The sequence below is a fragment of the Odocoileus virginianus genome, chromosome 34 (assembly GCF_023699985.2).
Source record: "Odocoileus virginianus isolate 20LAN1187 ecotype Illinois chromosome 34, Ovbor_1.2, whole genome shotgun sequence".
In the NCBI taxonomy this organism is placed as follows: Eukaryota; Metazoa; Chordata; class Mammalia; order Artiodactyla; family Cervidae; genus Odocoileus; species Odocoileus virginianus.
Window position 1 is genome coordinate 17,030,276 of NC_069707.1, and position 23,118 is coordinate 17,053,393.

The 23,118-nt window shown below is 44.7% G+C and overlaps 1 pseudogene; it reads left to right on the forward strand.

Annotated features, from left to right (window-relative positions):
* The first annotated feature begins 341 nt into the window (after positions 1-341).
* LOC139033028 (small ribosomal subunit protein eS6-like) lies at positions 342-11,329 on the forward strand (annotated as a pseudogene).
* The last annotated feature ends 11,789 nt before the right edge of the window (positions 11,330-23,118 follow it).

Sequence of the window (23,118 nt, forward strand, 5' to 3'; positions counted from 1 at the left end):
TTGCCGGGCTCAGGAGACTTTCCTCGGCATGGTCCCCGCCGCCGCGGCCCGAGCGGCCGAGGTGCCCGTCCCCGGCTCGGCGGCGCTGCCCGCTCCCGGCCCGCTAGCGCCCCCGCGTCCCGCGCCCCGCAGCGCCTCGGGCTCGCTCGCGGCCGCCGGGGCTCGCCTCCAGCGCCAGCGTGGACCCCCCCCGCCCCCGGCTTTGTGGCTGTCGGTCTCGGCGTGTTTTGTCCCGGCTCAGGCTCCTCCACAAAAACTGCGGGGAGGAACCGGAGGCGGACACCATCCCCTCGCTCCACCTCCTTGACAGGGGTTTTCCTCCTTCTCCTCCCCTTTCTCCCTCCGGCTCTCCGCCGCGCTCTCTCCTCCCTCTTTCCCTCCCTCCCTCCCTCCGCTCGGGTCTCCGGGTTTCTCTCGGGTGTCACGTTACTGCCTCTCCCTGGAGGGGGGGCGGCGATTATTCGCAACGACGAAGAAAGTTTCTGGGTGTGTGTGTTTCCCGCCCCCCCTTCCTCCTTTCTCTCCAATCTGGCCTCGGTTCTTGCGCCACCAGCGACCTCATGGGGGCCCCCGCTGACTTCCCTCTGGCAGGAAGAGGCACGACTTCTCTTAGTACGGTACGTTTGGGGGGGGGGGGGGGGGAGGTTGGTCCTCGTCTTTTTTCTTATTTAAGAAACTTGACTCTCCCTCTGTATCCCAAGCTGCTTACTAAAGGCCGATGAAAGGTACTTGGAGATGGGTTCAAGACTCTGCTGAGATGGTTAAAGAACAAGTGGTGGATATGATCATTAAACCTGCCCACAGGGCCAGGCTCGTCGCCCCAGCTCCAGGAAGGGAAACAGAAGAAGCAGTCTCGCCTTCACGCTGCAGCTGCTCCTCTACGACCGAGGGACCCGAGAGGCAAGGCGGGTGGGGAGTGTTCCAGAGCGGACTCAAGCGGTTCCTCTGGCAGATGTTCAGGCAAAGAGCCCTGACCTATTTGATCGCTGCCTCCCAGGTCTTCCCATGGGCTTCTCTGGTGGCTCAGACGGTAAGAAAAAAATCTGCCTGCAATGCAGGAAGCCCAAGTTCGATCCCTGGGTCAGGAGGATCCCCTGGAGCAGGTCATGGCAACCCGCTCCAGTGTTCTTGCCTGGAGAATCCCAAGGACAGAGGAGCCTGGCGGGCCACAGTCCATGGCAGTCACAAGGAATCGGACACGACTGAGCGACTCACAGTTTCCCATGTTTTCCAAGGGAGGTTTCAGGACATGAAAAAGCATCTTCCCCGCTGAAAAGCTGCAACAAATACATATCCGCTGGGGATGGGGGGCGGGGAGCGCAGGGGTGTGATGCTTGGAAAGAACTGCTTTCATCAGCCACACATTAGGTAAAAAAGATTGACTGCTAGATGTAGAAGCCGTGCCACCTGAAGCTTCAGTGACTGGCCCTAGGTCACGGAGCTACCAGGAGTCAGACTGGGAGTGGCACTCAAATCTGTCTGACACTCAAGCCCAGGGAAATAGCCACTGCAATTTACTATCTCCATGCCAGGGTGTTTTTCCTAATAATTTGCCCAGTGACTGGGGGATAGGATATAACACATTTAGCCCAGACCACCTTGGAAAATGGAAAAGAAAACTTCCGGTTTCTTATGCTTCTCCTCTCTGGTCCCATATTCTCTGTACATTTCGGTGACTGACCACCGATTAAAGAAAGAATGGGGGGCGCAGGGCAGGGACCTCTATGATTCTAAGGCTGTTTTCTTGAAAACTTTTATAAGTTGGATATCTGAGGAAATTTCTATGGAAAATCAGGGAATAGGATCCTGAGATCAAGAGTTTGCAATTTAAGAATAATATGGTATAACCATCCTCCAGACGTGAGTATCTTGGTTCCCTCTTTGAATGGTGAAGAAGACACATGGATCATAAACAGGAGACAATGGTGGATGAGGGAAGTGGTTTCACACACATAGTCTACTTCCCAGTTTTGTGTCTTCCCGGCCCAGTTTCTCATGGATAGGAAGAAAGAGGAAGTCTCTGTGTTCTGTCACAGAATATCATAAAAGAGTATTAATGGTTTGTTTCACATTTATTCCATGAATCAGGGATTTATTGGGATTAATATGCACATTCTAGAAATGTGAATGCCCCTGAGCGAATTAAGCAAATCAGTCATTGCCCATTAATGTGAATTACTTCAATCAGCACACTGAACAGCCCAGAATAGGTTCCCAGTTAATAACTGTTCAGTTAATGATGGGGCTTCCCTGATATCTCAGATGGTAAAGAATCTGCCTTCAGTGGGGGAGACCTGGGTTTGATCCTTGTCCCACCAATCTAAGTTCATACCCTTCCTTCTGTTTTACTGTGCAGAAAGTTTTACCTGTCACTGCCTCTCTGCTTCTAGCAAGGCCAGCCTGTCACTGCCCTAGATTCTTGAATCCACCCAATCCCAACCCCACACCCAAGCATGCTGTCTCCCCAGGCTTCTGCATCTCTGCAAATTATTTGTTGTCGTTCAGTCGCTCAGTCATGTCCGACTCTTTGCGACCCCTTGGACTGCAGCACTCCAGGCTTCCCTGTCCTTCACTATCTCCCAGAGTTTGCTCAAACTCATATCCGTTGAGTCTGTGATGCCATCCAACCATCTCATCCTCTGTCACCCCCTTCTCTTGCCATCAGTCCTTCCCAGAATCAGGATTTTTTCCAGCGAGTCGGCTTTTCACATCAGGTGGCCAAAGTATTGGAGCTTCAGCTTCAATACCAGTCTTTGCCATAAATATTCAAGATTGATTTCCCTTAGGATTGACTGGTTTGATCCCCTTGCTGTCCAAAGGATTCTCAAGAGTCTTCTCTAGCACACAGTTTGAAAGCATCAATTCTTTGGTGCTCAGCCTTCCTTATGATCCCATTCTCACATTCATACATGATTACTGGAAAAAACTATAGCTTTGACTATATGGACCTTTGTCAGCAAAGTGGTGTCTCTGCTTTATAACCACTGTCTAGGTTGGTCATAGCTATTCTTCCAGGGAGCAAGCATCTTTTAATTTTGTCTGTAAATGATAGCACTATCAAATCACCCAGGGGCAAAACCCAAAGGTCTTTCTTAGTCTTTCTCCTCTCACCCCTGAATCTAACCGATCTGCAATTCCTATAGGCCCTACTTTCAAAAAAATATCCAGCATCCGACTTCCTTGCCACCACTCTGGTCCAAGTCATCATCTTCTCTCACCTGATTTAATGCAGTGGACTCCTATATCAGTTATGTTTAAGTTAGTTGTTGTTGTTTAGTCGCTAAGTCATGTCCGACTCTTTTGCGACCTCATGGACTGTAACCCACCAGGCGCCTCTGTCTATGTATTTCTCAGGCAAGAATACTGGAGTGGGTTGCCATTTGCTTCTTTGGGGGATCTTCTTGACCCAGAGATTGAACCCATGTCTCCTTTATTGGCAGGTGGGTTCTTTACCACTGAGCCACCTGGGAAGCCTTATATTTAAGTTGAGCTTTATATAACTAAAAACCCCAAGTAGCAATGGCATAATAGCAGAGACATTACTTTATCAACAAAGGTCCATATAGTCAAAGCTATGGTTTTTCCAGTAGTCATGTATGGATGTGAGAGTTGGACTATAAAGAAAGCTGAATGCCAAAGAATTGATGCTTTCGAACTGTGGTGTTGGAGAAGACTCTTGAGAGTCCCTTGGGCTGCATGGAGATCAAACCAGTCAATCCTCAAGGAAATCAGTCCTGAATATTCACTGGAAGGACTGATGCTGAAGCTTTGGCCACTTGATTTGAAGAGCTCACTCATTGGAAAAGACCCTGATGCTGGGAAAGATTGAAGGCAGGAGGAGAAGGGGATGACAGAGGATGAGATGGTTGGATGGCATCACCGACTCATTGAACATGAATTTGAGCAAGCTTCAGGAGTTGGTGATGGACAGGGAAGCCTGACATGCAGCAGTCCATGGGGTCACAAGGAGTCAGACACGGCTGAGCACCTGAACTGAACTGAATAGCTTAAACAAAAATAGAAGTGTATTTCCCTCTCATGTGAAACAAATCCAGAAACAGGCAGTGTAGAGTTGGTGAGGCATCTCCATGCCCTCATCAGGGACCCATCAGAGCTTTCACCATCCTCAGCATGCGGCTTCATTTTAAAGGCAAATTTATGATTCAAGATGGCCATTGGAGTACCAGCCGTTATGTTTATATTCCAGGCTGGCAACAGGAGGAAGCAGAAAAGAGAAAAAGAAAAAAAAACTCTCCCTCCAAATGGAGTGGGTTCTTTTAAAGCAGTGTTCAAAAAGTGCAATGAATCATCCTCTTAGTTTTTTGGCCAGAACATAATCCCAGGACTATGTCCAGTTGTAAGAAGGGGCTAGAAAATAAAGATTTCAGCTGGGCACACAGCTGCCCCCAAAATATCAGGTCCTATTACTAAAGCATGAAAGGACAGATGAACATTAAGTGGCAATCAGCGGTCCCTGCCATTCTTCCTTCTTGATCCCAGCCTTTCACTCTATTTTAACTCCCTTCACAGCAGCCAGAAGGTAACTCCTCTGCACAAAACTTGCCAGTGGCTTTCAACACACTCAGGAGTCAAAGTCAGAGTTCTTCTAGTGCCCTTCAAGGCCCTATTCACTTTGGTCCCATTGTCTCTCTGACCTCACCTCTTGTCACTTTCCCCTATTCGTTTCCCTCATTGTTGCTCATCAGACCAACAAAACTTGCTGTCCCATAGCATTTTTGGAACAGTGCTTTAAAAGAACCTCTTACCTCTTAGGCAAGTGTTCAGCAGAAATGTTTGATTCTATTTTAATTAAATGGATCCTGCAGAGAAAACAATATTAGTATATCGAGTATATAAAAACAGACATGGGTTAGATGTTTGCAGAAAGAAACTGCTTATCCAAAAATGTACTGTGAAGTGCAGACACTGATTCCTAGTCATAATGTAGCACAGTGCAAGCCTAATTGTTGTAATTTGGTGATCGCTCCCAATCTGAGAAAAGGGTGGGCCCACAAAGGCTATTTTCTTTCTATGGTGAATTTTCTTTGCATCTTTGTTTAGTTTACATAACAAGCTTAAAAAATTAAATTTCTTTACAATTAATGGAAAAAGCAGAACCTTCTTAATAGGTCTAAGTATTGATTGTCTTACCTTACAGTAAGAGTTCTGTCACTGTATCAGTGCAGATTGCTGTTTGGACAATATTTTTAAATTTTGGCAATTCAAATTATTACACTATCTTTACAGTGGATTGCCTGGCTATTTATTTTTCACAGTGTTCAAAAGAGGTTCTAAATTACTTTCATTCTTTTTTTTTTTGCTTATTTTTTTAATAGAAGTTCTTGACCAGGTATAACTATATTAACATAGTGTAAAATCAATATATTAGTTTTAATCATCCAATAAATATACATTTAGCACTATTTTGTGCCTACCACTCTTCTGATTGTCACACAGCAAAACAGAAAAGTGTAAGACCAGTTGAAAGAATTTTCAATCTTTCCAGGAAGATAGGATTATGTTAAGTGAAGAAATTTGACAATAATGCAAGGCAGCATGTAATTAAGTGATAAATTGCTTGTTACACATTGTAAATAGCAAAGTCATTCAAATCTTTAGAGAAGCCCAATATTCAATTTATTTCCAAAAGGAATAATTTTGCATTGATTTTTAAAATTGTCTTACAAACCTCGATCCTTTGGGCGTAGAAGTGATTTTTAAGTTTGAGAGTTATTTACAAGCAAATAAGAAGTATAAAGTAGATGATGGAACTGGTGATTATTTTTGGTCCAAGAGTGCTGTGACTCTGAACTCGTGGTTTTGATTCTTTTGTGCAGCTTTTACATTGACTGTGTCTGATGCACATTATCAGTCGGGGGGAAGTCAGATGTCAGGCCAGAAAGATCAAGGAGTCTGCAGGGGGCAAGAAAAGCCTGGGAAAGTGGGAAATTACATATGGCCTCCAAAGACATCCTTTCCAATAACTAGGTGAATGACTTTTTCAGATGAACTTTATGTGAAGTAAGGCTATTGGTTTATTATGAAATATGCCTGGTGCTTTCCCTGCTGCTAGGTGAGTACCAATATGAATTCCAAAATATTCATTTATCACAAGATATTTTTGCCTTTAATTAGTTAGATCGGTGATTTGATTGACTCATCTGTGTTGTTTAAAAGGCTTGGAAATAAAGTAATGGGATTTTTAGAAATTTATTAATCCAAATGAGTGTTGTCACAAATAAAGTGTGGAAATGTGTTTAAGTCTCAATGCCATTGCTTAAATATAAAAATATGACCCTTTCAAGTTGGACTGTAAAGAAGGCTGAGTGATGAAGAATAGATGCTTTCAAATTGCAGTGCTAAAGAAAACTCTTTAGAGTCCCTTGGACTGCAAAGAGATCAAACCAGTCAATCCCAAAGGAAATCAACCCTGAATATTTATTGGAAGGACTGATGATGAAGCTGAAGCTCCAATATTTTGGCCACCTGATGTGAAGAGCTGACTCATTGGAAAATACCCTGACACTGGCAAAGACTGAGGGCAGGAGGAGAAGGGGACGACCGAGGATGAGAGAGCTGGATGGCATCACCAACTCAATGAACATGGCTCTGAGCAAACTCTGGGAGATAGTGAAGGACAGGGAAGCCTGGCGTGCTGCAGTCCAAGGGGTCGCAAAGAGTTGGACATGACTTGGTGACCAAACAGCAACAACAAATTTCCTGTAACTGATCACATCTTGTTGTTTAGTCTCTCAGTTGTGTCCGACTTTATTGTGACCTAATGGACTGTAGCCCACCAGACTCCTCAGTTCGTGGGATTCCCCAGACGTGAACACTGGAGTGGGTTGCCATTTCACATCTTACTCAGGGCCTGTTTCCTCAAGGGCTAAGGGTTGGGCAAAAGTTGATCTAGCTCAGGCTTTTCTGGTTGGAAACAACCTCTTTCAGGGTACACTCACTATACATGGTCATTTGGGGTTAATATTCAGTCAAACTCAAGGTGCAAACTCCCTCACAGGCTCCTGCTGTTCCTGGCCAAGATGGCTTCCTGCAGTAGTGCTTCACAGACAGCAGTGTGGGGCTGGGCTCATGGCCACAGCAGTGCGCTGTTTACACCTCTGCTCCTCACTTCTAGCGTTTCTCACCAGCGTGGCTCCTAGTTTAGGGTTATCGGCTCAACAGCCTGTGCCGCAGAGTCTCACCCCACATGAAGTGACCACCAGCTCTGACCCTGCTCTACCCACTTCCCCACCTTGAGGCACTCCAGAAACTTTTTTGGATCCCAGGGCATCCTGCTTGCCCAAGGCAGACCTGAGGGGCCATCAAGTCACCTCTGCTTAGAATCCTTCCTCAACCACTTCTGGCTTCTGTTGGCACTGTGCTGTGCTGTGTTTAGTCGCTCAGTCGTGTCTGACTCTTTGTGACCCCCATGGACTGCAGCCTGCTAGGCTCCTCTGTCCATGGGGATTCTCCAGGCAAGAATACTGGAGTGGGTTGCCATGCCCTCCTCCAGGGGATCTTCCCAACCCAGGGATTGAACCCAGGTCTCCCACATTGCAGGCAGATTCTTTACTGCCTGAGCCACAAGGGAAGCCCAAGAATACTGGAGTGGGTAGCTTGTCCCTTCTCCAGGGGATCTTCCCAACCCAGGGATCAAACTGGGGTCTCCTGCATTGCAGGTGGATTCTTTACCAGCTGAGCTACCAGGAAGGCCCCTAATTGGCATTATGTTAACCTAGTGATCCTCCAAGAGGCTTTATATATCCCACAGCTAATCCAAGGAAGTACAAAGAAACCCTACCCTTCTGCGAATGCACCTATCTTAGTCGGTGCAGGTTGCTCTAACAAAATACCTTACACTCGATGACTTACACCACAGATATTTATTTCTCCATTCTGGAGGCTGGAAAGTCCAAAGTCTAGGTGTTTGAACACCTAGATTATGTCTTTACATGGCAGCGGGTGGGGAGTGCCTTAGTCTCCTTTTAAGGGCACTGATCTCCTTCATGGGATTGACCTAATGATCTTCCAAAGGCTCCACCACGAAATGCCATCAACTGGGGATTAGGGCTTCCAGAACAAAAACATTCAGTCTGTAGCAACCCTAAACTATCTGTTTTTCCATCTTCCCTGAGCAAGATCTGGCCCTGGACTGGGACAGCTAGACCAAGGTTTCTCATGACTTGCTTTTCTCTCTCTCTCTCTCTCTCTCTCTCTCTCTCTCTCTCTCTCTCTCTCTCTCTCTCTTTTTCTGTTCTCTATCCTCCTGCTCAGCCCCCACAAATCTGAAGTGCTTTTGAAGGAGGAAACAGACAGAACAGGCTCCATCTCAAAAGCAGGACTCCATCTTGGGCTGGACTGTGGACTCTGAGCTCTATGCCCAGTATCTATGGAAACGACAGACCAACTTGAAAACCAGGCCCCCTGGATGGAAGAGCCCCAGTGCTCATACCTAGACTTTCTGTTGCCTAAAAGAATACCCTAATTATCTGTGTAACCGAATAGAATCATACATTCTATTATGCTTATTGGGGTATGACCACAGGCCTATTGATAATTGTCCACTGTTAACTACCTAGGCTTAAGGCATATGAATCATGGGTTAACTTTGATTGCATCTTTCTTTTCCTTTGTCCAGACTAGTTTCAGGGAATTTGGGGAGGTGGGTTTGGGCACGTACACTTAAGGTATATAAGGTTTTCAGAAAAACTGGTCAGGGTCCTTGGCTAAGAGAAGTCTCTGCCTTGGGCCCGCCGGTGTAATAAACTGCACTCCACTATCTGCATTGTCTTTCTGAGTGAGTTTGTGTCCCGGAACGCGTGGCTACATTTGGTGCATGGGCCGGTAAACTCCTCACTTTGAGGAGACAAGTCCCATTTGGGACTACTCCGAGGCCTTGCGGCTCGAATCTTCTAGAGGCGGGAAGGCGCCTCACCCTTCTGGAAGGATTCTGCTTCTCAATGCCCGGACCTTTCACTTTAGCAGATAGTGAACGGCAGCAGGGGAACTGAGCGCTGAGGTGAGGAGGAGCCCACCCGGCTGGGTGAAAGAGGGGGCCTGATCACCCACCTGGGAGGGACTAGAAGGGGCATGGACCCACAGGAGCCTGGAATAGACAGGCAACAGCGACTGCTTGGTACACAGCTTGACAAGCGTGTTAGGACTTAGGCAGGAAATTTGTGAAGGTCATTTAGGAGGTGGTGTCCACACCTTCTTGGGGGAAATTATTACCAAGCAATCTCCAGGGGATTGTTAGGAGAAGAAACCTGGTCTTTGTGTGCTCATATTCTGCCCACTCCGAGGAGGTGTCCCATCTGCTGTGAAATTCTCAACCCCCTTGGAAATGTCAGGCTAGAAGGAGGGGATACATAAGTGAGTACAAATTGGCTTTCCCGGAGACGGCCTCGGATGTGGGATATTTAACCCATCTGAATTTTCCTCCGCACCTGATCAAACACACCAAGGCAGAATGGACTTTAACTTTAAAAGTTAAGGGAGAAACAGTCTTGGATCACATGGTGTTCTGCTTCAGCTGTGCTGACCAGCAGGTGAAGACACACCAATCCCCCTTCTCCCTCTGGGATCTGGCAGGTAAGGCTCTTCTCACCGCAATTAGGAAGGAGGCAGAATGGCAATTTAAGTGTCATTGAGTGGAAATATCAGAAGTACATAGGGTACCAAGAACTTTGTAGACAGAAAGAAAAGGAAAAGTAGAAGAAGGTCTGAGAAGGTAAGCAAGATGGGGAGAAGTGAATCTAAGGCAACTGTATTGAAGTGTATGATTTAAAATTTAAAGAAGGGATTTGGAGGAGACTACGGGGTGAAGATGAAGCCTAACTGCCTCCACATACTCTGTGAGGTTGAATGGCCCCCTATGGGAGTAGGATGGCCACCAGGGAACACCATGAACTTAAAAATAGTGGAAGCAGTCTACACAGTAGTCACAGGAGAGCCAGGACACGTGGATCAATATCCATAAACTGGACTCATGGCTAGGGTTAACTCAAGACCCTCCTACTTGGACAAGGTTATATCGGGTGACTATTTTACAAGGTCTCAAGAGGGGGGCCCAAAAAGCTGTGAGTATCACAAAACCCTCCAAAGCGATTCAAAGGGAAAGCGAATCACCCTCTGAGTTCTGCGAAAGACTGTGCGAGGCCTATAGACTTTATATGCCAATAGACCCAGCCAGAGGCTGCTGGGTCTCAGATGGTGATAAATGCAGCCTTTGTGTCTCTAGGCTACCCTGAAAATGGCAGATGGGGGGACACCAAGTGACTCATGAATTTTTATACATCCCTGAATGCCCAGTACCTTTGTTAGGAAGAGACTTGCTGTCTAAATTGGGGGCACAAGTGATCTTTCCCCCCACGAAAGACCCACTGTTCGAGTGGGCTCAACCACCTATTTACTCTTCCTCTCAGTAACCTCTCAAGATGAATGGAGGTTGCACAGTCTTCCAGCCGGGAAACCAGATGGGCTAAACAGTCAGGAGAGAGTTAACTCGCTCTTTTTCGTGGCGCCTCGGAGGCTGTTGGCCACTTCAGAATGAAGCTGAACATCTCTTTCCTGGCCACTGGCTGCCAGAAGCTCATTGAAGTGGTCAATGAACAAAAACTTCATACCTTCTACGAGAAGCGTATGGCCACAAAAGTTGCTGCTGACGCTCTGGGTGAAGAATAGCAGGGTTATGTGGTCTGAATCAGTGGCGGGAACGATAAGCAGTGTTTCCCCATGAAGCAGAGTGTCTTGACCCGTGGCCGAGTTACTGAGTAAGGGGCATTCCTGTTACAGACCAAGGAAGACTGGAGAGAGAAAGCACAAATCTGTACGGGGTTGCACTATGGATGCCAATCTGAGTGTTCTCAACTTGGTCATCATGAAAAAAGGGGAGAAGGATATTCCTGGACTCACTGATACTACAGTGCCTCGTCGCCTGGGTCCCAAAAGAGCTAGCAGAATCCGCAAACTTTTCAGTCTCTCAAAGGAAGATGATGTCCGCCAGGATGTTGTGCGAAAGCCCCTAAACAAAGAAGGTAAGAAATCTAGGACTAGAGCATCCAAGAGTCAGCATCTCTTGACTCCACGAGTTCTGCAACACAAACGCCGGCGTATTGCTCTGAAGAAACAGCGTACTAAGAAAAACAAAGAAGAGGCTGCAGAATATGCTAAACTTTTGGCCAAGAGATGAAGGAGGCCAAAGAAAAATGGCAGGAACAGATTGCCAAGAGACGGAGGCTGTCCTCTCTGAGAGCTTTTACTTCTAAGTCTGAGTCCAGTCAAAAATGAGATGTTGTAAGAGTAACAAATAAATAAGACATCAAAAAAAAAAAAAAAAGAGAGAGAGAGAGTTAACTCAACAATTCCCTGAGGTCTGACCAGAAGACAACCCCCTACCCCAACCCCAGGCTTGCAAAACAAATCCCACTGGTAATAGAACTCAAACCCAGAACAATTACATAAGCACCCACATTGGGCCTGCCAGACCTTGCTAAGCCATTCACTCTTTACGTGACTGAAAAGGACAAAGTGGCTACGGGAGTGTTGTCCCAGATTATGGGGACATGGGACAGACCAGTGACTTATCTCTAATCAGCTGGACAGTGTTGCCACTGGGTGGCTGGGATGCTTACAGGCAGTTGCTGCAGTGGCCTTACTGGCCCAGGAGGCAACGAAGCTGACTTTGGGCCAAGATTTGTTAGTAAAAGTCCCGCATGAGGTCAACACTCCCCTGCGAGGGGAACCCCATAAATGGCTGTCAACATCCCGGATTACTCAATACCAGGGACTGTTATGTGAGAACCCCCATGTTACTACCGAGCCTCGTCAGACCCTGAATCTGGCCACTCTCTTTCTTGTGGGAGAAGGTGGGCCTTCACATGATAGCAGGGAAATATACCAGCAGACCTAACTTGAGAGACCGGCCAATCCTGGACCCAGATTTGGTTCTGTACACCAATGGCACCAGCCTGGTGAAACGAGGACAATCACTGTCGGGATGCGCAGTGGTCACGGAAGAAACCATCACTGAGATTAACTCTCTGCCATCACACTGGTCCGCTCAACCGGCCGAACTATACGCCCTAATCCAGACCCTCCAAGCTGTCAAAAGGTAATAAGACAAACACACAGACTCCAGGTATGCTTTGGCCACACTACAGGGCTCTGTATAAGGAGAGAGACCTTTGACAGCTAGTGAAAAAGATATTAAAAATAAGGAAGAAATTAAGACCCTATTAGATGCTGCCTGGGAACCAGAAAGGGTTGCAGTCATACACTGCTGAGGACGTCAAAAAGAGGATACCCCCTGAGCTCAGGCAAAAGACTGGCAGATAAGATCGCTAAACACGCAGCCGAGGGCTTGGGGGTGACAAGTGAAGCCCCTATTAAAGCTCTCATATTGGCTGAGCTCCCTGAGCTAATGCTAGACTCTCCAAAATACAATGAAGCCCAAAACCAACTAGCCAACGTGGAAGGGGCCATCAAGACTGAAAGGGGATGGTGGGAATTGCCAAGTGGCAAATTATTGGTACTGGAGGAGCTGGAACCCACTCTGGTGAGCCAAACACACCAAGCGACCCATCTAGGCCATGATAAACTGGAAGAGCTAATTTGAAAATATTTCTTGGTTCTCCGCCTCTCTTCCCTATGCAGGACAAAATCTCAGAACTGCACTGCCTGCTTACAGGTCAGTGCTGCCTCTCGGCACGGACAGAAACCTCCGGGGATTCAGGTAAAAGGCACGCTGCCCTTTGAACACCTGTAAGTGGACTTCACTGAAATGAAACCTCACCAACACTACCATTACCTGCTGGTCATGGTATGTACATTCTCAGGATGGGTAGATTTTCCTACCCGACTGAAAGAGCATCAGAAGTAGCCTGGTGCCTGCTTAGGGGGATAGTTCCCAGATTTGGATTTCCTACCACCATTGGATCGGACAATGGCCCGGCTTTTGTAGCTAATTTAGTATGACAAGTAAGCAAAACTTTAAACATCAAGTGGAAATTACATACAGCATATAGGCCCCAGAGTTCTGGGATGGTGGAAGGAACCAACCAGACACTTAAAGAGACTCTCCAAGTGGATCTTAGAGACTGACTGTTCCTGGGTGGACTTGCTTCCGATGGCTCTGCTCAGACTCAGGATGACCCCACAGTCCTAAGGCTATTTGCCATAGGAAACTGTGTATGGGAGGCCCCCTCCCATAATAAAACAGGGGTCAATAAATTTGCCTCAGATAAGGAGAGATGAGATTTCACAGCAGATGGAACAGCTTGGTAAGGTAATAAATCAGGTAACTAAGTTTGTACAAGAAAGGGTGCCATTCCCCCTTGGGGAACAGATTCATGAATTTGTGCCCAGGGATCAGGTGTGGTCAAGGACTGGAAACACGACTCCTTGGCCCCACAGTGGAAGGGTCCATATACTGTTGTTCTAACCAAACCTACTGCAGTTAAAGTTTCAGGTGCCACCCCCTGGATCCACCACATGGGTTGAAGAGAGCATACCACATAGACCCAGGGGACGCCGAGTGGACCACACAAAAGGACCCCACTGATCCCCATGAAACCAAGATCATCTTAAAGAAGGAAAAGAGGTGAAGCTCTATGATCCACTGCTGCTACAAGGACTTGCTGGTATCATCTTGAGACTAACCATAGTTTCAGCACAAGGAGGGGCCTGTGCTCTAAAGTTGAATGTTGCGTACATATTCCTGATTTATCTGGCTATATATCAGCCACACTAGATGATATGAAAGGTCAGGTAAAAGTTATGTCTGATGATAATCTTCCTTTTTGGATTTCGGTCCTATCTTGGGTGAAGGGTGATTGGTGGAAAACTATATTTACCATTATAGTTGCCTTGATAGTTTTGCTTTGTGGACCCTTTATTTTACAATGTATGATGAACTTTGTAACCCAAAGGTTGATGTCGTTCTCCCACATTGGAGGTCAGAGAGTCAGGGTGCAATATATCCCTATGAATGATGCTCATACTATGAGTTAAGAACATCAAGAGGGGGAAATGAAGGAGGAAACAGCCAGAAGAGACGCTGTCTTGGAAGCAGGACTTCATCTTGGGCCGGACTGTGGACTTTGCGCTAATATGCCCAGTATCTATGGAAACGACAGACCAACTGGAAAACCAGGCCCCGTGGATGGAAGAGCCCCAGGGCTTGCACCTAGACTCTCTGTTGCCTAAAAAATGCCCTAATTGTCTGTGTAACCGAATAGAATCACAAATTCTATTGTGTTTATTGGGGTATGACCACAGGCCCATTGATAATTGTCCACTGTTAACTACCTAGGCTTAAGGCGTATGAATCATGGGGTAACTTTCACTGTATCTTTCTTTTCCTTTGTCCAGACTAGTTTCAGGGAATCTGGGGAGGTGGGTTTTGGCACATACACTTAGGGTATACAAGGTTTTCAGAAAAACTGATCAGGGTCCTTGGCGAAGAGGAGACTCTGCCTTAGGCCCGCTGGTGTAATAAACTGCACTCCGCTATCTGCATTGTCCTTCTGAGTTTGTTTCCCAGAACGCGTGGCTACAACACTTTCCTTGTCAATGAAAGAGCTACAGGGAAAGAAACTACAAGACAAGGAAAATGATTCAGAGAGATAATTCAAACCATACCATCTTCATTATGCACCTTTGGGTCTTTTATTTTTAAATTTCCTTTGGTATCAGCAGTTCCTTGAAGGGAAGTTATTTTCATCCTTTGAAGACTTATTTGATTTTTAGAGATGGTCAAAATTATTTCAAGGCAAATCTTTTGATTAAAATGGGTGAACTATTTGGTCAATAGCTTAAGGCATTAAAATTTTTAAAAAAAGAGGAAAGGGAAGCAAAAGGAAAAAAATCATAGAGATGCTCAGGTATATGGGGCAAAAATGCACTGAAAACAGTTAGGGGCTTGTAGCTCCTGCCCTGTTCCTGAACATTCTCTAGAAAGTCTACTGGTTTAGAGGTACATTGGATGAGAGGACAGTAAAAGCCAAACACTCAGTTACCAACAAACTATTGCTTACATTTAAGCTCCTATACAATGACACAAACTTTTAAAGACTAAGCTTTTAACTTACAGTTTAGTACAAATGTATTTAAGATCAAACATCATACTGCACAGCTGTTCCTTGGGACTGACCAATGTGTTGTCATCGGCCACCAAAAGGGTCTGTTGAATATTGACTTAGTCTGTTCCCTACTTCTTACAAAGTATCATTGACACTGGTATAGACAGTGTGAATGGGGAAAAGTTTAAGTCAAATACTCATTAGTTGCTTTTGTGCTATTTGAAGCTGCCTCTTACCCAATCATGTAACTGTAGGGTTGAATCTCTAGCCCACCTTAATTGCTCATTTCCAAGATCCTCACAAAGTTAAGCTGGTGCTTTCCTCATTTTAGAGGTCGTTGTCTGATGTTAATGTGTAAGAGCCGAGATCGATATAGAAGTGATATTATTTTCTCTCCCTTCTTAACAATGTCATTAGTCCTTGTTCAGTGGGCACATCACATACCTTTCTGTTCTCTTAGAGAAAAATATTGCTCAAGCTTTGCAAATTACCTTCAAATAATTTTTTGAAGAACAGCCAAAAAAAAAAAAAAAATGAGCTATGAAGATGAGAAGTCAGCTCTTTAAGTCAAAAATATTAGTTGAATAAAGATGCCCAAGGTCATCTTAATACAAAATTTAAGAACATATTAGAGATTGAAGTATAGTCTCCCAGCTTTGCAAATTACTAGTTTTCTGACCTAAGATCAATTACTTAACCTCTTTGCACCTCAGTTTTCACTTCTGCAAGGAAGTGATAATAAGGTCTATACTCCTGAGCTCACAGCTCTTGTCGAGTTCAAGATGAGACTTATCTGTAGAAGAAGCATATCACTAGCGAGCTGCTTTCCTAAGGTACCTGCAGTGAAGTGTCCAAGAAATTATCTTACCCAGGGAAATTGGACAGGAGAATGCATGATAGTGCAAACTTTTAATTTTTAAAAAAAAAACATTTGCTTATTTTATTTATTTGGCTGTAATAAATTTGTCTTAGTTGCAACATGTGAGATCTAGTTCCCTGAGCAGAAATCAAAGCTGGGCCCCCTACATCAGGAATGTGGAATCTTAGCTACTGTACCACCAGGGAAGTCCCACACATTCTTTCTAAAGAGCAGGCAATTCAGAGGGTGAAAAAGCATGAGTCTTGGTCTAGACCCTCCCTGGGGATGAAAATGGTCTTGAGAAAGTAACCCAAGTGTGCTCTGAGCCTCAATGTCATTATCCATGAGATGCAGTAAAACATCGAGCATTCAATGTTGGAATTAAATACATTTTTGCAGTACCAGTTACATGTAGGTGAGAAGACAAAAGGTTATTTTTAGAGATGTGGAAACTAGAATCCAAATGGATTACATAATCTGCTTAAAGTTACAGTATTTGTAACCACAGCACCAGAACACAAGTACAGATCTTGTAACTCCATCTTGAACACTTTTTCTACAATAAAGTGAACTTCATTTGGGCCACAAACCCCTCTGAGAATCTGCCAAATCTATTAAATCTACCTCTCAGAAAAAGGCATATAATTTTTGCATATAATTTCAGATATCCATCGACTTCCCAGGGGGCCATAGACCCAGATTAAGAATCCCTGTACTCTAGACTATGGGCTTCCCTAAATACTTCTGGGTGTATCTGCCAAATGAGAACATCATTTTTGTCCTTATGTCAGAAGAAGGATAGATTTTTATGGTACTAAAGTGGTATAGAAAGTCTTTAACTGACACAGGAAATTTAAAAAAAGCTTTCTTCAGACTCTCATGATTTTAAAGCACTCCTTAGATGCTGAGGATATTCCAAAATCTGAGCCACATTCAGACATTTATTCAGCAAATCCTTCCCAAGGACCCCGGAGTAACAATGGGGCTCAAGACAGAGCCTGGTCTCATGGAATTTATATTCCCCATTAGGGGAGATGGACAGTAAGCAAAATTATGTCACATTGGGTATAAGACAGGGTGATGTGACAAAGAATGATGGGGTGGGAAGGAAGGAGGAGATTCCTCCGAGGAGTTGGTATCTGAGATGTAACAGAGAAGATGAAAAGTAACTGGGGAAGATCTCAGACCCAAATGTTTCAGGCACAGGAAACACCTCCTACAAAACCTCCAGATGGAAATGAACTGGGTATGTGCTGCTGCGGCTGCAGTGGGCTCACCCAGAGGGCAAGTGGCAGGAGACAAGCCTGGAGGGGTGGGTGATGCCAGTCCCTGCAGGGCCTTGAAGAGTGTGGCTTTTATTCCACAGGAGACGGGAAACACTGGAGAAGCGAGGTCAGTGACATCTGATTCATGTTATAAAAGATCACTTGGGCTGCTGTGTGGGAATGAGTATGGAGGGGCAGGAGTTTAAAAAAAAGAATATGAGTAGTCCAGGAAAGGGATGGTAATGATGAAGACAGAGAAAATGTAACAAATCTGGAATGCTTTCTGGAGGTTGAGAGTATAGGCCTGGTCAATAGACTGGATGTGAGGAGGTAAAAAAAAAATTAAACCTAAGGACCATACCTAGGGTTTGGCCAGAGCAACTGGTTCACACTGACAGTATTTCTTGAGGGGCCGCAGACCAGAACTGGAGAAGGAGCAGGCTTGAGCAGGGAGTGGAGGTAAGACAAGCAAACTGGAGTGAAGATCTGCTCTGTTAAGTCTGCAGTTAGATATATGATGTTAGAGCTCCAGTGAGAGGTCTGGGTTAAAGACATAAACTCAGAGTTGTTCCTATCTCAATGCATATAAAATCATACAATTGCATAAGATTAACTTGTTGTTTAGTTGCTAAGTAATGTCTGATTCTTTGCGACCCCATGGACTGTAGCCCACCAGGCTCCTTTGTCCATGGGATTCTCTAGGCAAGAATACTGGAGTGGGTTGCCATTTCCTTCTCCAAAGATTAACTAGAGAAGCATACAAATATTGGGTTGGCCAAAAAGTCCTTTTGGGATTTTCTGTAATATCGTACCCATATGAACTTTTTGGCTAATAGAAAGATTAGAAGATGGCACAGGACATCGCTTTGGAGAAGTTCAATACTTCGTGGTCGACCAGAAGAACTAGAGCCAGAAAAAGAAACTTAGAAAGAGTCAACGGAGAGGTAGAAGGAAATGAAGAGTGCTATGTCACCAAATCCAAAAAACGAAAGTATTTCCAGAAAAAGAGAATGAAGAACTGTGGCAAATGCTCCTTAGAGGTTATAGCAGAGATCCTCATTTCCTGGTTCTTATAAGCTGGAATGTAGATACGGAAGTGACCCAGCTTCAATCATGCACATGAGGACAATACTCTGGAATATCAGGGAAACTGAGGAAGGGAACCTGGATCCCTGAATGCTCTTGTGGAGAAGAGCTATCCATCTGCTGCAGGTTGCCCACTTCCTTCTGAACACCGTTTAAAAGAAATTGACTTTTCTCTAGAATCCCTCTACTTTGAGGTCTCTATTTTACCAACGTAGCCTATACCGTGTGGCTCCCCTGGTGGCTCAGATGATAAGGAATCCACCAGCAGAGAGGGAGACCCAGGTTTGATCCCTGGGTCAGGAAGATCCCCTGGAGAAAGGAATGGCTTCCCACTCAAGTATTCTTGCCTGGAGAGTTCCATGGGAACTCAATTTCTATGAGGAGCCTGGTGGGCTACAGTCCATGGGGTCACAACGAGTGAGACACAACCAAGTGACCAATGTTTGCACCTACTTGTAGCCTGTACTATAACCTAGCCACATGTCAAGAAAATGCAACATGAAACAACATGGTGACTGTGACGATTTCAGAGGTATCATTGGGACTAAAACCTGATAGGATAAGTTAAAGAGTTAATCTATTCATTCACTCTTACATTCATTCAGAATATTTATTGAGTTTTTACTATCTGTGATGCACTATCCTAGGCCCTGGGACATGGCAGAAAACAAAAGAAATCATGCTCTTGCCTTCATGGAACTTGTATTCTAATGGAGGAGACAAAGGGTAAATATAAAAACAGATAACAAATAGACAGACATGAAGACCAGGTAGTGAGTATCACTGACTCAGTGGACATGAGTTTGGGCAAATTCTGGGAGACGGTGAAGGACAGGGAAGCCTGGCGTGCTGCAATCCATCATGGGGCTTCAAAGAGTTGGACACTTTTAGCAACTGAACAACAACAAGCAAATGGGAATTAAGGGACAAGCTATATGAAGATCTTAAAGAATAGTACACCAAACAGAGGGAATGGAAACTGCTGAGTCCCCTAGTCAGGAATTCACCTGTTACAGGAATAGCAAGCAATCTGATGTGCTAGCGAGCATAGTAAATGAGATAGAAAGTAGCAACAGATGAAATTAGAGAAAAAGAAAAGTGCCAGATTGTGGATGTGCTTGTAAACCAGGACAAAGGGTTTCCATTTTTAAAAAATTTTTATTGGATTACAGTTGATTCACAATGTTGTGTTAGTTTCAGGTATGTGTGTATATGCTTAGTCGCTCAGTTGTGTCTGACTCATTGCAACCCCATGGATTGTGGCCTGCCAGGCTCCTCTGTCCACAGGGATTCTCCAGACAAGAATACTGGAATGGGTTGCCATGCCCTTCTCCAGGGCATCTTACCAACCCAGGGATTGAACCCCGGTCTCCCACATTGCAGGCAGATTCTTTACCAGCTGAGCTACCAGGGAAGCAGCTTTTTATTTCATTGTAGATAGGATAGGAAGTTATTGGAGTAATCATAGAGGTTTTAACCAGCTCTGGCATTTTAAAATACTGATCTTGCTGCTCTTTGAGGAAATGGATGTAGGAGTTAATTGAAGTAATCCAGGCTAGAAATGATGGTGGCTTGGACTTGAATAACAGTGCTGGAGGTGGGGAGAAATGGTCTGATTTTGAGCATGTGTGCATGCTGGGATTGGCTATCAAGTGTGTATGGAAGCATCTTTGAGATGATCTGCTTGCTGTGAAGGCGAGTAGGAAACTGGAGCAACAGCTGAAAAGTTTACAGGGGTTTAGAAGTCCCTCTGTCTCTCTGGTGTCTCATTCTGTCTCTGACTCTTTCTGTCACTGTCTGTTTTTCAAAGATGGGAAATATCAGAGTTAGTGTGGTGATAGGAATGATCTGGTAGAAAGGAGAGAACTGATAACCTAAGAAAGACAGGTGATATTTGCGGGAGAAGGATGGATCCAGAATTAAGAGAAAGGTTTGGTCTTTAACAGCAGCAGACTCTTTATCCATTGAAAAAAAAGGAGGGGGTGTGTGTTAGAAATTTACTGGCATGGAAATAGAGAAATTCTTGGGTGGTGGCATCTGTTTTATCAGTAGAATATGAGGTAACTGAGTGTGAAGACGTGGGCAAGAGAATGTGCTTGAGTAAGAGAATGTAGCAAGTTTGAGGAAAGAGAATGTGCTGTGGCATGACTGTTTCAGAGTGAGAAACACAGAAACACATGAAGAAGTCCAGGAGGACTGATGAGTGGTACTGAGCGCATCTTAAATGGGTGGTCCCGAATTTAAAGTAAGCCTAGTCAGCACCAGTGCTGTGTTTTCCTGTTGCCCAGTTCAATTATTTGTGTACAGGTGCTGAGTAGGTGTTCAGCTGTGCTTAACCTAGGCTGGGTTTTACTAGGCAAATGGAGAGGAAGCAGTGGTTTTAAGTATTTGCAAAGGAGAAGTAGGAGGCTGGATGCTGGATCTAAACTGAGAAGAAAAATAATCACAGAGACCAATGATGCAGATTTTGGGAGGTCCCAAATTAATACAGCTTGGAAGCCCTGCTTGAAGACAAGAATACAAAATTATAAATATAGAATTAGGCATAGGAGTTATTTGTTTAGGATGACAAGAATAATTACAAGAAGTTAGGAAGATATTATAAAGTTGATGGTGATGGTTAATTTTATTCACCAACTTGACTGGCTAAGGGAATCTCAGATAGCTGGTAAGATATTATTTCTGGGTGTGACGTGGAGGTTCTTTCCAGAAGAGATTAGCATTTGAATTGTTGAACTGTGTAAAGCAGACAGCCCTCCCGATGTGGGTGGGCATCATTCCACCCACCGAGAGCCTGAACAGAACAAAAGCGTGGAGGAAGGGTGAATGCGTGCTCTCTCTGCCTGAACTGAGACATGGGTCTCCTGCCCTGGAGGCTGACAATCCTGGTTCTCATGCTTCTAGATACTGGTATGGACATATGCACCAGTCCCTCCCAGTTCTTAAATCTTTGGACTCAGGCTGAATTACACCACCAGCTTTCCTGGACCCATAGCCTGCCTTCACAGATCATGAGACTTAATTAGCTTCCATAACTGCAAGAGTCAATTTCTATAATAAATCTCTTCTTATATATATACCTACATATATTCTACTGGTGCTGCTCCTCTGGAGAACCCTGACTAACACACTGATATATGACATTAACATAACAAAATCCAGAGCATTTACAGGATATTTTTATTTATTAACTGCATGAAAGTTATTATATAACTATCATATTATTATCCTTACATATTTTAGTCATATAAATTTTGATCACTTCCTCATGTGAGAACCATTTTGTTATAATTTTTTAATACAGAAAACAGAGAGATAATTTAGTTCTGTCTCTAGCATGGTTGACTGAAAACTATTTACTGATATCTAGGATATAAACATGTAACATCACACACAGATACACTTGCTCTATGTAGTATAGCTACAGGTTTCTGCCCTACTGCTGTAGGAATTTTGATAAATTCTATTTTACATAGTTCCTATCATAAGAGAAAACAATTTGCAGGACAATTTTTATATGTGCATTATCAAAAATATTCATAACAGGAGAGTTTCTGTTTTCACTGGGCATTGGTGAGAACTAAAAGCATCACTTACACAGTTTTACAAGGCTACACTTCTCATGTGCTTGTTTAATTTTTACTGGAGTATAGTTAATTTACAGTGTTGCATTGGTTTCAAGTGTAGAGCAAAGTGAATCAAATATACATAACGTATGTGTGCTCAGTCAAGTCCAACTCTTTGCAGCTCCATGGACTGTAGCCCTCCAGGCTCCTCTGTCCATGGGATTTAGTTCCCAGGCAAGAATCTTGGAGTGAGTTACCATTTCCTCCTCCAGGGGATCTTCCTGACCCAGGGATCGAACCTCCATCTTCTGCATCTCCTGCATCGTCAGGCAGATTCTTTACTATTGGAGCCACCTGGGAAACCTACATACACATACATCCGCTGTCTTTTTAGATTCTTTCCAATATAGGTCATTACAGACCTTATAGACATTACCGTTCCCTGTGCTGTGTGGTAGGTCCTTAAAGTAAGACAAAGATAAATATCATATGACAGCACTTATATGTGGAATTTGAAAAGATGATATGAATGAACTTTTTACAAAACAGAAATACAGTCACAGATATAGCAAATAAACTTAATGATTACCAGGGGGCAAAAGGGAGAAGGGATAAACTGGGAGACTGAGGTTGACATACACCCCCTACATTTTTTAAAATTTTATTTTTATTTATTTGGCTGTGCTGGGTCTTAGTCGCAGCATGCAGGATCTTTAGTTGCAGCAGGCAGACTCTCAGTTGCGGTCTGTGGGAGGTAGTTCTCTGACCAGGGTCAAACCCAGGCCCCCTGTGTTGGGACTGTGGAGTCTTAGCCACTGGACTGCCAGGGAAAAGTCCACACCCTACTGTTTTTAACTCTTTTCCATTACCTACAGCAAAAGGTCAGTTGGTAAAGAATCCGCCTGCAATGCAGGAGACCCCAGTTCGATTCCTGGGTCTGGAAGATCTGCTGGAGAAGGGATAGGCTACCCACTCCAGTATTCTTGGACTTCCCTTGTGGCTCAGCTGGTAAAGAATCTGCCTGCAATGCAGGAGAACTGAGTTCGATCCCTGGGTTGGGAAGATTCCCCTGGAGAAGGGAAAGGCTACCCACTCCAGCATTTTGGCCTGGAGAATTCCTTGGACTGTACAGTCCATGGGATCCCAAAGAATTGGACAAGACTGAGCGACTTTCCCTTTCACAGCGGAAGGTCAGGTAGCCATCTGATGCCTTGCCCTGCACTTCCACGTCCTGACACAAGGGGAGACGGTGTAGCAGGCAG